An 11,421-nucleotide genomic window follows, 5' to 3' on the forward strand; every position below is an offset into this window, starting at 1 on the left:
TGTACCCGATCTCTTACTGACGGAAGATACTCCAGCAAGTTATTTCTGAAGCTGGCCCCTGACCACTTAGTCCTGACACTCCTGTCACTCTGTTCCCCGGTCACGGGGACTTCTTTGCAGCTCTCCAGCTTGCAGTTCCCCTGCGGTTCCCTCTTGTCCTCCCTGCCCGCAGCCTCGAAATTCTTGAGTAGTTGCCTCCCTTGTGAAGGCGTTTCCGACACAGGTGCGGATCAAGTTAATCAGTTCTTCTTTTGTGTCCCACTGGTCCTGAACTTAAGTCACACGGTGTGGTGGCTACGTGTCTGCCCATCCCCCCCCCCACACACACACCTCTTTCTCCGAGCGCAGAGCACCCTGTAAGCGCACAAGAAAAATCTGTTGAGAGAATGGGGCTCCCTTAGTCCCCTTTCTGCCCAGTTTGTAAGTGAAAGCCGGGAGAAAAGGTAGAGTTCAGTTGATTATGCCACCAAGGTGCAGGGAAGAGGGCAACTTCTTTGGAGTAAATGGATAGCAACCCAGAGTTTGTGTTTTAAAGAACACCAATTTCTATGAACATGTACGCATTTTTGTTACAGCATTTATATGTACTTTTTATTTGTTACAGGATTTATATGTACTTTTTATGAGTCCCACATAATTCCTTTTTTAATCTTCAGTTTTTCTGCTACCATCATCCCCCACCCCTATGTTCTTGTAGCCACGGACCTTAATTAAGTTTCTTAAGAACACCAATTTAAAAGAGGAGTTTGTTAATCAAATTAATTTGGTGAAATGTGTAGAATAGAATAGAAAAGATACTTCTGAGCATGGGACTTTCAGCTGCTAATCATTATAGTCAAGTAAGATGTACATAGTAAGCGACCTTACTGAAAGTGTAATCTATTTTCTAAAAATTCAAGAAGCTGGCTTAGACATCCAGCCAGATTACAGCCAGGCTGTATTTAATGGATTCAAGACTTTGACTTAAGAAAAGACCCTTACAATATATTTTTTAATAAAGTGATTTGTAAAATGAACAGTCTGGTTTCAGTCTGAGCACTTCTCTTTTCTAATTCTTTTTTATTATCATCATCCAAATATCTTTCAAATTCATCCCTCCTATACTCCTACCTCGCCCTCCTTTCTACCCTCATGGATCTGGTTGTGTTACTTTAAAACAACAACAACAAACACAGCATTGGCCCCAAATTGTATTACAAAATTAAATCACCCTCCGGATCTTATCTGTATAAACATACGGGTAATGTATCGGGTGCTTGTAAACACACACACCATGTACTGTTTTGGATACTTACTCTGCCTCCCTCTGCCCTGTGCTAAATTGTTTTGCTTACATCATTTCGTTGAATTTTCACAAATTGTGGAGTAGGTGCTATTTTGATCTCCACTGTACAGATCCGAAATCTGAGGCTCAGTTTAAAGCTGAAAGCCACACACTAAGGCTCCAGAGCCCACCCTATGTTCCCTGCAGCATCCGTGTCTGAGTCACCTCTATGTCCTCCCCAGGGCCCAAAATGTGCTTTGCCCAGAGCAGACACTGACTGGCTGCTGGCTGGCGTGCTGGGGAAGCTTGGGCAGGGTGAAGCCTCCATCTTGCCGTCTGGCTGAGCCAGCTTCTCTGCCAGAAGATCAGAGTCAGGCTGCCCGCCGAAGACTGCCGTTAAAGCCTTTACCATGTCCCAGACTCCCAGGAGCCTCCCAATATAGCTCCAGCCTCATCCTTCATTAATATTTACCAAGTGCCCACAACAGCTCAGAACTGGAGAGCAGGAGTTAAAAATCACATCCTTTTCAGGACGTCTGGTACAGCCTCTGGCTGTGCCAGGCTGGGCTTTAAAGCCAGTTCCACCAACACGATACAATTAGTGATTCTCAGTTCAAATAGGAAAATGTTGATATAAACAAACAGCTCTCAACATGTCGATCAGCCACCAATACTGGGCACCAAATGCATAATAAATACGTGGGTGTTTAATACCAAGCATTTATTTGACAAAGATTTACCTGGTGCCTTCTTTGAGGCAGGCACTCCGCCAAGCCCTGGGAATACAACAGTGAATGAGGCTCCATCCCAGCCCTAAAAAACTCAAAAAGCTTTTCCCTTTACCACTTTTCAGAGAGGGAAGCTGGTGTCTGAGGAGATTCGTTTCCTCAGTTCTTCCCCAGAGAGTCAAGGACAGGCAGTGCCAATTGTATGCAAACACAAAAATCAACCTGCTAACACTGCGAAGGAGTGCAGGTTCCAGACCTTGTGCTCAGACCCTGTAGAATGGAAGGTAAAAGGAGAGGATTTCCACACTCGCTGAAATCCTTTCCCCCGATAATCTGTTTTGAATTATGTATCTGTGGGAGCTAAAAATCAACATTACCTGCCTAATCTGTAAGTAGAAGTGAGGCAAAAAGGCGTTTCTGAAAGTCCAGCTTTGGAGGACTGGCAAGTTGCAGGCTGATGCTTATTCTATTTAGACCCCACGAGGGCCAGAGCAAGTGAGACAAACACCCGAGTTTGCCAAATATTTGGAACAAGTCTCTAGTTGAACTGACTGGCTTTCGGGCTGGATCATTTACTCCGCCAGGGTGTCTATCTCAAAACTAGCCAGTTTGATTCTGTTTCTTCCTCAAGCTCATCTATGAATTCAGAGGACAGCTTTGAATGCTTGCAGGTCTGTCAGCTGGTGGCTTATTTCATTTAGGGCAAGCAAGTTCTTGGCCTCTGCCAAGAGTAAAGTGGACGGACAACCTGCCTGATGTTTTGATGTGCCTTAGGACTCTTATCTTGTTGCCAAACTGGTATCAAAACACACACCCCTCCATGCACAGTGGTTTTGTTTCCTGGGGAAGCAGCTGCTGCTCGCTCCCCAGTTGCTCACACATTCCAGAGCGATTGCAAATCAGTCCTCAGCCATTACAGCCATTTCGGTCTAATTACTAAATGGGGCACAGGAAGTCAATGTGAAACTCCCACACTTCCCCTGACTCTGACCCAGCGATTCTCAATCTTCAGTACCTTTAAAGGGTTCTGCTGCCTGGACCCCCAGCCCAGGATCAGAATCTTTGAGGATGGGTGCTTGGGTGTTCCAGTTACAGCTGAAGGCTGGCAGAATATGCCACTCCTAAATATGCCACTTTGGCATAATGATTATTTTGAGCTAAAGGCACTTGAAAAACAGCAGGTGCAGGAAGGGTGCTCTGACCCACCTCCCCTTTTCTTCCTGAAAGCAGGAGAAAACACCCTTGTGAAAGATGCCCTTCCTGGGCTTCCCTGGTGGCTCAGTGGTTAAGAATCCACCTGCCAACGCAGGGGACACAGGTTCAGTCCCTGGGCTGGGAAGATCCCACATGCCGTGGAGCAACTAAGCCCGTGGGCCACAACTACTGAGCCTGAGCTCTAGAGCCCGCGAGCCACAACTACTGCAGCCCACATGCCTAGAGCCCATGCTCCACAACAAGAGAAGCCACCACAATGAGAAGCCCACGCACTGCAACGAAGAGTAGCCCCCGCTCGCCGCAACTAGAGAAAGCCCGTGTGCAACAACAAAGACCCAACACAGCCAGAAAAAAAAAAAAGATACCCTTCCTATACCAAGAGGAAAGAAACGTTCTTATCACCAGAGACGGGTGGCGGGGGGTGGGGATGGTGTCAAGGCCAGGAGAATTCTGTGCAAACAGACCTTGTCAAAGTAAGTCTGGAACCAAGCAGACCCCTGTGGGCCACCCCCCACCCCTCCCCAAGTATTGATACAAAGGCCCAGTCACATCTCCTGCCTCCTGTTTGTAGAAAAGCTGAAGTCTCCCAGGCCTCCCTGAGTCACAAAAGAGCAGGCTCAAGCAGCTAATGATTAGGACAATAGAGTCACAGACTCAGTGTCCGATGCACCTTCCTGAGTTGTTTTACAGATACTGTAACTGCCACCAGAGGGAAAAAGCTAACTGCATTGATGACCAGACTGCAGCTGTGACATAAACTGCTGCATCTTGAGCAGTACTGAAACTATGGCTAGCACAGCTCCAAGAGCTGGCCTTAAGAGAATGGGATTAACACTACTGCTCATAATAATCTATATCTTTGTGGGCATCAAAATAATTGCAGCTTGTTCTGCCTATATATGTAAAGGGGCGAGACAGCTGTCAGCAGGGAGATGCTACATACCCATGTCGACATCTTCCACTCTAAGGATACAGTGCCCTATGTCAGCATGCAGAAGTTACAGAAGTCGGACTTTCACCCATGATCCCATAGAGATGGAATGATGTTCTGACAAGCGGGGATTTGTGAGCGCTTTTGGCAGAAAAAAAGCTCTTTGCAGGAAAGAGCTCTCTACAGGAGGCACCCCTTTATCTTGACACTAATCTTAAATCAGGCACCCCCATGCTCTACTCATCTCAGGCCCTCGTACCCCTTTTAAATCTTTTGATCACACAATAATTTGCCTAGCTTGTTGGTTCTTTCCATAGATGAGTGAAGTAGAAATGAAGAATAAGTAATTAACGGATGACCAGATCTCTTTCCTAGCTTCCCCTTCAGTAATCTCTTGAACAAACTGTGCAAACAAAATAGCATCTAAATAAAGATCATGAGTCCCCAAGGACTTATTTTACTTAAAATTCATTTGGCCTTTGGCTTATTTCTAAATAAAGAAATAAAGATCAGGAGGAGTCGACAAGCCTGCACCCAAGCCTGCACAGCGGGGTATGGTGACGACTCTGACCCCCGATCTCAATGATTAACGAAGATTACTTCCCTGTTTCCTTTTAAAAACTTTCATGGCCGAGCAGAAACTTGAGATATGGTTTTGGAGGATGCTGAGTCCACCTTCTTCCCAGATTGCAGGCATTCGGTTTAAAGGCAACTTTCCTTTCTATCAGCACTGATAGAGTATTGATTTTGTAGGCAGTGAAGAGTGGGACCAAATTCAGTAACAACTCTTTATCTTCTTTTAGGCTCTCCATATATTTTAGTTACTTTTCCACAGTTGCCTGCCTTTGTTCAATCTAGTAGAAAAGCATTTAGGATTTACCACTTCTTGGGGTCTTCATTTCCCCATGAAGGCTCCGCGTCACATAAAACTTATATTAAATAGACTTGAATGTTTCTACCTTGTTAGTCTGCTTTACATCAGTTTAATTCTCAGGTCCAGCTGAAGAGCTTACGAAGGTGGAGGTAAAATTTTGCCTACCGCACATCTGATTCCAGTGTCTCACTCTGGTTGACAGCTCCTGCTCTAAGTTTTTCTAAGGGTGATCCCCGCGTGGGAATGTATGTGTGAAGGGGACCCCCTTTGTCCTCCATAATCCTCAAAGGTAGTGATCACACGAACAACTGGAAAGAGTGAGAAACTAGCTCCTGAACACCCAGAGGTACTTAGATTAACTTCAGAAGGTGTTTATCTCACAAGTGGACCCCCGGCTCTGCCAGCAAGCTCCCTGCTAGTCCATTGAGCCAAGCTGTCCGCTGCTTGGCCCGCTGCAGGGGCTGAGCTCCCAGTCCTTCAGATCAGAAGCTGTGCGAACAGCGAGATGGGAAGCAATGTTTAGAAGAACAACCAAAACAGGCTCAGACGGGCAACTGGATTGATAATAAGAGGAAATCTGGGACACTCACTGAAAAAAAATAGTGGGAGATGAGAGCCATCTACTTATATTGGGTTAGCCAGAAAGTTCGTTCAGATTTTTCTGTAACAACTTATGGAACATATAAGATCATGACAATACCTGTCTCCCAACTAGTCACGCCCAGGGCATGAGGAAGAGGCACACAATCCTCAGCTCAGAAGTCGTTGGAGTTGCTAAAGAGAATCAGATGAGATATGAGCCCCCTCAAACTCTCACATCCTGTCTGCTCAACTTGACAATCTCTGAATTCCTGCAGACATCTTGCCTTGTCACTTTCTACTTTGTGTTGCTTTGTACTGTAGCACCTAGCACTTTTTTTTTTTAATTTTTAAAATTTTTGTCTGTGTTGGGTCTTCGCTGCTGCGCGAGGGCTTTCTCTAGTTGCGGCGAGCGGGGGCTACTCTTCGTTGCGGTGTGCGGGCTTCTCATTGCGGTGGCTTCTCTTGTTGCGGAGCACGGGCTCTAGGTGCGTGGGCTTCAGTAGTTGTGGCACGCGGGCTCAGTAGTTGTGGCTCACGGACTCTAGAGCACAGGCTCAGTAGTTGTGGCGCACGGGCTTAGTTGCTCTGTGGCATGTGGGATCTTCCCGGACCAGGGATAGAACCCGTGTCCCCTGCATTGGCAGGCAGATTCTCAACCACTGCGCCACCAGGGAAGCCTCACATAGCACTTTTAACACGTTCCAAATCTACACTATCTGAGTGCTTTCACAAGCATTATTTCAATCTTGTCATTAGCTCTACAGGAGAGGTGTTATTACCATTCTACAGATGAAGAAACTGAGGCTCAGAGAGACTTTTTCAAGTCTGCAACAAAGATCTTCTCTCTTAAACATTTTTATTGGAGTTTATCTTGTTACATGAGTAACGTCTGTGAACTGTAGAAAAGGCAGATAAACAAAAAAATAAAATAAAACATCTTACCTCCCAGAGATAAGCACAAAGATAAGGCTTTCAGAGGATGTCCTTCCAGCCTTTTTTCTATACTGAGAAGCAGTATGGAGTGGTAAGATCACAGACTCCAAAGCCTGTCCAGAGTCAAATCTCAGCTCTGTGACTTACTGGCATATGACCTTGGCAGAATTTTTAACCTCTCTGTGCTTTAATTTCCTCATCTGTAAAATGGGGATAATACAATACCTAATAGTTAGTGTAGGGAATTAACTAAGTCAACATCCTTGAAGTACTTAGAACAATGCCTGGCACATAGAAAGCCCTCTGTTATTGAGCTTTTTCTTTTTTCTAGTTATAAGAGTGGTAATAAATGGCGTATGTTCTTTTGTTATCTGATTTTTTTTCACGTCTTTTTTTTTTTTTAATAAATTTATTTATTTATTTATTTATTTATTTTTGGCTGTGTTGGGTCTTTGTTGCTGTGCGCGGGCTTTCTCTAGTTGCGGTGAGCGGGGGCTACTCTTCGTTGCAGTGCGCGGGCTTCTCATTGCAGTGGCTTCTCTTGTTGCGGAGCACAGGCTCTAGGCATGCAGGCTTCGGTAGCTGTGGCACGTGGGCTCAGTAGTTGTGGCTTGCGGGCTCTAGAGCTCAAGCTCAGTAGTTGTGGAACATGGGCTTAGTTGCACTGCGGCATGTGGGATCTTCCCCGGCCAGGGCTCGAACCTGTGTCCCCTGCATTGGCGGGCAGATTCTCAACCACTGCGCCACCAGGGAAGCCCTTTTTCACTTCTTAAACTCAATATATTGTGAATGTGTTTCTGTGTATATATACATGCCTACGTGGTTGTTAACAGTGTTTTATGTTGTGATCATCTGTCGTTAATTTCACCAACCCCCCTACTGTTGCTTGCAATCTTTTGCTATTACGTGCTGAGTTGAATATCCTTATAGATAAATCTTCACTTCCTTAAATAAACTTTATTTAAAATAAATTCCCTTTAAATAAATTCCTAGAGGTAAAATTACTAGGGTAAATATATAGGTAAGACTTTTAATGTATGCCCTCAACATCAGGGTAAAAGTGAAGTCTCAGGCTTCCAGCTTTGAGATACTATTCTCCCTCCTTGTTATTTATGGCTGCTTCTGTGACATTGGGTCTGTAAGAGGAGTTAGTGAATTTACACAGAAGGGAAATAGTCTAAAGAATCTGAAAAGGTTTTTTAAAGATGGCATGTTATATGTGGCCCCTTTAAGAAATATGCCTGTGAGACAGTTCTTTCTTCAGGGAACATGATGCTAATAAGGTCTACTTACTCAGCACAGTTGACAGCCTCCATAGTCATCGATTGGCAGTTAATGAGCTACAAACATCTGGAATTTTCCACTGACTCAGGTGGCTGATGTTCTCTGGCTGATTGCATAGGTTTGGGAAGAGACTGCGCTTCAAGCTTCCATGGCCCAAGAGCTTGTGTTTTGCCACAGCACAAAAGACATAGTGACATAGCTTTAATAGATGATTAACACTTTGGCCTAGTTGACACCATGGTGTGACTACACAGGCACCAAGGAATCTCCATTAAACCCACAGCTTCTAATGCATGGGGAAGTGAAATATCTTCCCCCAGGACAGTCTGATCTCTTGACTCCAGTTCACCGTGGCTGAATTTTTATACCGTCTCCTTGCCTTTAATTGATAGATCTTTATTTTATTTTGTTATAACTGTTAGCTTGTGCAATTCCAAGGTATGACCTTTTGCGTATTCCAAATGTGCCCCTCATTAGATAATAAGGGGTAAGTACTGAGCACTTTACAATGAGCAAGACAGTGTACTAAGCAATTTATATGCATTATCTTATTTAATCCTCAACACAATCCCACTAAGGTAAGTAATATTATTATCCCCATTTAACAGATGAGAAAATTGAGATTCAGAGAGATAGGTTAAATGATTTTCTCAAAGTCACACGCAGAGAACTCACACCTGGGTCAATGAGATACCAAAGCCTCTGCTTTTAGCCTGCTACACTGACATAGTCTTCAGGGTCTGTATTTCTAGAAAATGCTCAGAATACAGCTTGCTCTGGAATGGAAGGTAGCCACCCTTCTGAGTCCAGGCTATCATCAGCCTAGTAAACTTGCACATATATTCTTAACGCCAATTAGAAAGGAAGCAAAGAAAAACTAGACTATAAATATAGTCTACCGTATGTGGGGTTATTTTCAGAGGGATCCTGCCCACAAGGGTATTCCTGCAGTGAAAGCGTACTGCTAAGAGGCAGAAGCTGAGGGAGCTTCTGCAGGAGCCAGCCTAAGGAGGAGCACAGCTCACTGCAAAGAGATTACAGCCAGGTGAACTCATGAAGAGGAGTTCCTGAAGGACCCCCAAAAGTGCCCAAGAGCAAGAGGCAGCTTTTGATATCCATCAAGCCAGGAAAACATGAAGCCATCTGACAAGAGCTCTGGTCCAGAAGGAACTTTCCTGCTCTCCTTTACACTTCTTCCTCTGTGACTGAAATCTCAGAGATGTCAAACGCTATATAGTTAGCAAGCTGCTGAGGGAGAAATAAGGAAGAAGAGAGCATCAACTCTCAACCAAGTTCAGAGTTCTGATTATAACCGGGACTGACCAATTTTAATTACTGAGTCAAAATTGAGTTTAAAATTCAAAGTGACCACAGAATTCTATTACCCAAAAGAAAGGACGGTAATGTAAAATAACAACTGGTGTAGGACAGACAACATCCAATCAGACATTTGACCAATCAAAATTAGACAGCCAGTAAGGCCATTGGGAGCATACTGGCTAAATGTCAGCCCTGCCTACGAGTAAGCAAAAAGGTCACCTCCCCATGAAAATGGGTGTTTTGACTGGAAAAGAACGATCAACCTGAACAGATTTAAAAGAATAAGTTTATGTACCTAATAACAGACAATCAAATGTATGAAGCAAAAATTGATAGAACTGAAGAGAGAAATAGATATTTCTACAACAATAGTTGGAGACTTCAATATGCCATTCTCATTAAAAGATAGAACAACCAGATGGAATATAAGTAAAGAAACAGAGGACTTGAACAACACAATAAACCAACCAGATCTAACAGACATATACAGGACACTCTACCCAAGAAGAAGAGCACACACATTCTTCTCAAGTGCACATGGGACATTCTCCAGCATAGACCATATTTTAGGTCACAAATTAAGTCAAAATATATTTTAAAATATGGATATCATTTAAAGTATCTTCTCTGACCACAACAGGATGAAGTCAGAAGTCAATAACAGAAGGAAAACTGGAAAATTCACAAAATTGTGGAAATTAAACAACACACTCTTAAACAATCAATGGGTCAAATATGTCACAAGGGAAATTAGAAACTACTTAAAACCAAATGAAAATGAGAGCACAACATCCCGAAACTTTTGCAATGCAGCAAAAACAGTGCTAAGGGAGAAATGTGTATGTATAAGCACACTAAAAACAAGAAATATCTCAAATCAACAATCTAGCTTTACTACTTAAGGAACGAGAAAAAGAACAAACTAAGCTCAAAGGTAGCAGAAGAAAGGAAATAATAAAGATTCAAACAGAGATAAATAAAATACAGAATAGAAAAACAACAGAGAAAATCAACAAAACCAAAAGTTGGTTCTTTAAAAAAAAATTGACAAATTAGCTATATTGACTAAGAAAAAAAGAGAGGATTCAAATTACTCAAAATCCGGAATGAAAGTTGAGACATTACTACCAATTCTACAAAAATAAAAAGATTATGAGAGTACTATGAACAACTGTACTCCAACAAATTGGATAACCTAGATGAAATGGAAGCATTTCTAGAAACATATAACCTACCAAGACTGAGTCAAAAAGCAATGGAAAATCTGACTGGACCTATAATTAGTAAGGAGATTAAATCAGTAATCAAAATCTGACAAAGAAAAAGCTTTGGCCTAATGGCTTCGCTGGTGGATTCTACCAACATTTAAGAAGAACTAACACCAATTCTTCTCAAAATTTTCCCAAAAATTGAAGAGGAGGGAACATTTCCTAACTCATTTTATAACACTCTGCTACCAAAGCCAACAAAGACATGACAAGAAAAGAAAACTACAGACCAATATCCCTTATGAACATTAATACAAAAACTCTCAACAAAATACTATCAAACTGAATTCAACAGCATAGTAAAGGGATTATACACCATGACCAAATGGAATTCATTCCTGATATGCAAGAATGGTTCAACATACAGAAAACTGATCAATGTAATACACCACTTAAATGGAATGAAGGAAAAAACCACATGATCATTTCAACTAATGCAGAAAAAGCATTTGACAAAATAAAACACTCAACAAACTAGGAATAGAAAGAAACTACCTCAACATAATAAAAGTCATGTATGAAAAACCCACAGCAGACATCATGCTCAATGGTGAAAGAGTGAAAGCTTTTCCTCTAAGAACAGGAACAAGGCAAGGATGCTCAGTTTTGCCATTTCTATTAAACATAGTCCCAGAGTCCTATACCGTGCAATTAAGCAAGAAAAAGAAATAAAAGGCATCCATATTGGAAAAGAAGTAAAATTATCTCTGTTTGCAGATGATATGATTTTATATGTAGAAAACCCTAAAATTCCACCAAAATCAATTAGAACTATAAACAAATTTGACAAAGTAGCATAATAAAAAGTCAACACCCCCAAATCAGTTACATTTCTATAAACTAACAATGAACAATATGAAAAGGAAATTAAGAAAACAACTCCATTTATAATAGTATCAAAAAGAATAAAATACTTAGTAATTAATTTAACCAAGGAGGTGAAAGTCTTGTTCAATGAAAACTAAAATAAAAAATTTAAAAATGCTAGAAGAAATTAAAGAAGACATAAATAAGTGGAAAGT

The sequence above is a fragment of the Balaenoptera borealis genome (assembly GCF_965194805.1).
Source record: "Balaenoptera borealis genome assembly, chromosome: 1".
Lineage (NCBI taxonomy): Eukaryota > Metazoa > Chordata > Mammalia > Artiodactyla > Balaenopteridae > Balaenoptera > Balaenoptera borealis.